The sequence below is a fragment of the Homalodisca vitripennis genome, unplaced genomic scaffold, assembly GCF_021130785.1.
Source record: "Homalodisca vitripennis isolate AUS2020 unplaced genomic scaffold, UT_GWSS_2.1 ScUCBcl_491;HRSCAF=2606, whole genome shotgun sequence".
In the NCBI taxonomy this organism is placed as follows: domain Eukaryota; kingdom Metazoa; phylum Arthropoda; class Insecta; order Hemiptera; family Cicadellidae; genus Homalodisca; species Homalodisca vitripennis.
Window position 1 is genome coordinate 63,997 of NW_025776628.1, and position 5,333 is coordinate 69,329.

Genomic DNA, 5,333 nt, shown 5'->3' on the forward strand with positions numbered 1-5,333 from the left:
CCCATTTTATTCCCTTATATACCGTAATACGTTATAGAGTTGCCTGAGCAGGGTCTCCCTAACACATGTGATCTGCAGTACGTCAAAGATATCCGCCTCGGATCTTGTAACCACTCCTGTAAACTCGTCGTACTCCAGAACGTGACTGTCTGTTATAAAGTACAGACGGCCATTTATATATCTGAAACCTCCTCTAATTCCATCAGGGACTCCTGGCAACACGCTACTGGTCATACCCAACATAGTGCCTCTGAGAGTGCATTCGTTAAGTTCTACAACAAATTTGTCATCGGTAAAAATAAAGGTCCTACCTGTATTACCGTTCAACGCTGCGTTCACTTTATTTATTCTGGAGTGTAAGATTGTATCAATTCTTTTCTGTCTTAAAAGTACGAGTGACGGATACTCAATAATGTACAATGTCTTGTCCACAATCAAAGCCACCTCTCCGTTCGGTCTTTGGTACACAGCCGAAATGTTTGTAAAGTCTGACGGTAAAAACGGCAACCAATCGGTGATTATTAGAGGATTGGTAAACTCCTCACGTGTTCTAAGCGCGTGATTCAGACTCAGAGCCCATACATACTTGCCGTAAAATGCGTACAATCTATTTTTTACAATAAAAAATGTATTGATTCTATGTCTCAATGTACAAATGTCCAACTCTGTAGGTATTGTAGGGGACGTAGAGGTTGACGTGGGTGTGGTGGTACTGGTAGTAGTGGTAGTCGTGCTCGAGGTTGTTGTAGATGTTGTAGTAGTAGTGGTGGACGTGTATGGAGGAACAGGTGGTCCGTAAATATACTGTACTGCCAATTGATCATCTCTGTCTAAATCATATTGGTAAAGATTTGAAATACCATGTGGTACAAAATAAAAAGGATACATTATAGACGACGAAAGTGATGAATGTTGCAAGCCTAGAGCGTGTCCAATTTCGTGTAATAGAACCAAAAAGAATGAAACTTTTCCAGGTGCAGGTAGATCCATTGTATAATCCCAATCTTCGTCACCGTCCATATGAACATCTGTCTGGTTCATCCCCAATATAGGGAGAAAAGGCGTGACCCACTAAACCACCCCTACCATCAAACACTCTACTGCAATTTTTCCGTAGATAATACAAAAGATGTTTCCTGGGAGCGATACTTAAAATGATTGTGGGGTTTATAGGGTCCCGCCGGAAGGTCAGGTTGGAATGTCTTGAGAATAGGGCGAACGCATCCCGACATAGTTGGTCATACTGATAATTACTACCGTACATAAACCAGGTAATATCGTTTTTTCCGCCATCCGTAGTTTGGGTTTGCAGTGAAAGACGCTATTAATTCGTCCGAATTGCCGCATCTGGGCTGGTTCATTAAGTTAGTCGTCTCCTCATTTACATATCCGGTCACATTCAAGCCGAACGTCTCCTGAAACCTAATGACCGCCTGTGTAATGTCTGTGGATAGCTCTGAGGTATTAGTATCGAGATAGCCGTATCTCTCCAAGTACAACAAAGTTTTATTAGCAGCTATCAGAGGAGCTACACATAGAATAAATACCAAGAACCTCATCTCGCCAGGTTCCAAAGTAAACTGGCGGTAAAAATGTCAGCTGCTCACATATAAATAAAACCATCACGGTTTCGATCTCACCCTGCTCACTGGGTCTTTAAAGTATGGGTCGACAATGTTGAACCTAATCCACTCGTCTTTATCGGTTAGGTGTATAGCGTCTAGCGTCGGAGCCAGTAGTTTGTACATACCGTAAAAGACTTCGCTCACCACTCTCACCAGATAATTAACAGACACAGCGTCACTCATGTCGACAGGGTCGCCCACAAGTTTCAATCTTTTATTCCTACAATTCCACGTGTCACCGTCGAGTATCGGAGTGTTCACTTTAAGGTATCCTCTATTAACAGCATCTCCGTCATACAGCGGAGAAGCTACTTGACTTAATCGTTTACGTCCAAATAACCATTTATCCTTATCCGTATCCGGTGTTCTTTCCTTCACATAATTTACAGTGCAAGCGTCGGTACCTTCTTTAGGTTCGGCAACATTAGAAACTCTGTAATTATTAAAGATAACTGTTCCGTCCGCAATACTTTTAGTAGCAGGCAATAGATTTTGACACTGAGAGAGTGTAACGGCATCGTTTGGTCCTTGACCATCGGCTACATTCACTAGTCTCCTCTTTTTAGCGTCGATCGTGTCCTTGTCTATCGCCAGCGTTTTTTCATTCAGTTTCCTGTTCAAAGTCTGTAGGTTTACACCGTCGCCAGCGAGAAGAGGATCAGCCATCTGTCCGAGTCTTTTGTTATCACATTCCCAGACTTTACCATCACTACTTCTTTTTAGAGTGTTCGTTTTAAGATATTTTAGCGTCACTGCATCTGTATCCTCCGCGGGATCACCTATCATGCGCAACCTGTAGTTGTCAAACCTGTAATATTTGCTGTTCGTGTCCTTATAGGGTACCTCCCTAGCAAGACGACGAAGAGTCAGAGCATCGGTCCAGAGTAGAGCATCACCTATGTTGCTAATTCTGTTACCTTTAGCGTCCATCACATTTTTCTTGGATACAAGCGAAACGTCAGACACAGTCTTGAGGACTGCGCTATCCACATTATTTTTCAAGGTCTGCAGGTTTATAGCGTCTAGACTGTGCTGGGCGTCGGCCACGTTACATAACCGCTTGCCCTTGATATCGTAGTTGCCGTCGACTGTGAGACTGAATCCTTGTCCAGGCGGACCTCTCTTACTTCCTTCACGGACCGTATGACCAAACTTGTCAACACTCATTGTGCAAGTGATGAAGACTCCTCCTGTACATTGCTCTTTATAAATATCTTATCCCAGTCAATATATGTGTTTTCATCAACATCTAAGACGCCGTGGAAGCGAGCTGGAGGTACGGTAGTGTGTATCTTATTGATCCAGTGAAATAGTTGAACTGCTAGACGTCTTATAACTTCTTCATTTGTATTTTGTAAGCTGTTTATTTGATTCTGCTGAATAAGCGCTTGATTCTGAAGGATTGCAATTTGAGAGTACAGTCTTCTTACATCTTTCTTTAGCTTTTTGTTTACAGTATTCGTAACTCTCTGAATGTCTTGCTTCTTCAGAGATTGTGGCCTCTGACCAAACTTATTGACGGTCATCTCATCAATGATCTGAATCTCGCGTTACCATCACCTGATATAGTCTTTGATTCTTTGAGTTCTTCGATAATGTTTATTATTTCGTTCCTATGTCCCGTGTTACCGGTCTCTGCTGAGGACACGAGGAGTCTGAGTCTGTCACACAGTTCGTTTGGGTCATCATAGTAGATAGGGTCTGGTGCTCCTACATCCTTATACCCGCTACCGGTCTTTGGGAAGAGTTGAGAAATAATGACTTTGTATTTCGTTGAAGCGTTACGGTTCACGTGATTTTTATAATTGTAACTTCTCTTGTGAGCAGACGACAGTGTCAATATATCCTTGTAAGCTCTCATATCGTTTACGTTGTAACGTTTGTCATCAGGCAGACGATTAAAAAGCAATTCATAAAGTCCCTGTGTAGGTCTGTAGGACCGTTCACCTACGAGTATGCTACCGTCATCTCCAAATGATAACTTCTTATCTCCTACCATTAGCGTATTGTTGTCGTAGCGTGGTCCGTACGTATGGTCGATCTTACTATGTTTACCTGACATATCCTTCATCATACTTGTCATGTACCTTATGGTTAGTGGATGGGAGAACGTGTTCTGTATCCATGCAGATGCTGAGAGTTGTCCTTCTTTCGTGCTGAGTATATCACTGACGTCTGGTGACGACGGTCCTGCTTCAAGCACATCATCGTCCTGCAGGAACGCAGGTGTTTTGGGGGTTGACATAACGTCCGGAGTGAACTGTACGGCTGCCTCATCTTCATTTTCCTCTTCTTCTTCTTGCTTTGGTTCGGTTTTCGGTTCAGTTTTTACAGATCCTGTTGTTTTTCGTAACTCTGACAGGATAGGTTTGTACTGTTTTTCTAGAAATACGTCTGTGGCCAGAGTTCCTTCTCTGAACTGTTTATACTTTTGCTTTATAGCTTTCCTCAAACGAGTTATACTGAGAGTAAGGTCCTTCTCCTTTGAAGCCATTGTTTAAACTGACAATGTGACTCGGTTTTAGTACTTTAATACTAACTACTTTATGGCAGTTCAACCTGTCTAAAGAAGAGGGCTCGTTTTTTATGCTTTCTTAGAAAGCGTACGACATGCTTTAGTGACACCACGGTACCTAGCCCTCTTAGGTAAACTGTTCTCGGTATCTGTACAGGTCTATCAGGGTCCCTGAACACAAAGGTCCTTTTCCATCCGTCTCTCCACTGGGGTATCTCAGCTACAGTATACTTGTCACTCTCCACGTGCTTTTCCATATATTGTTTCAGATGCTCTATAGGTCTGTTCACCCTACTGTGTATGTGAATCATGTAAGAGTTGAGTAACCAGAATTCACTTGGATTAGCTCCTGTAAAACTCCTCCAAGCCTCAAACTGTTTGGTATTTGTAATTGAGTAAGTCCCGTCACGCAGTGTTATTCCGAACTTATCGCAGTACATTGGTACGGTCGGTAAAGCCAATTTGAGAAATTCTGTCGTAAACAGACTTTGACAAAGATTGTTTACACCAGCAAAATCTTTCTTCCTTTGACCTCGCGGTAAACCGTCTGGGACGGGGCCGTAACCTACGTTGTAGCTAATGTCAATGTAGCACTTTGAAGCTAGAGCACGATTGTAGATCTTGACAGGGTTCCTGATTGGTATTGTTCTCTCTGTAATGAGAATACAGCGAGCTGCATGCGGTATGTTACACCCGTACTGGAGCATCCTTATACAGGTCTGCGCAAAGTTTACACTACCATGAGCGTTTCTCAACGGTACGATTTGACCGAATTGATCGGGAAACGGTCTGAATCTGGATAACATGTTCTGTGGATTTCTTACCGTACTATTTAGCATGTCCTCGTGGTACACCACGAGTTCGAGCGGTACCCCTTTGTTTTGACTTCTTTTCACAAACTCTATCCATATATCGCGATTGTAGAACCGTTCGCTTGCTGAAATCATTAACAAGATTACGGGTGGTAGACTAGCACTGTACATCCCTACACGCTTATGTCTCCAGCACCTCCTATTGAAGAGAAAACCATGTGGTCCGCGTCTGCTACAGTAATTACCGCAAAACTTTTTCTTATCGGCATAGTACCAGGTGCACAGGTTTGAATGGACTTTGTTGGATCTCTGGATTGAGAAACCTCTGAGGTCATTGTAGTGGTATATCCTTACCATCATAGATCTTGAATGAAACTATCG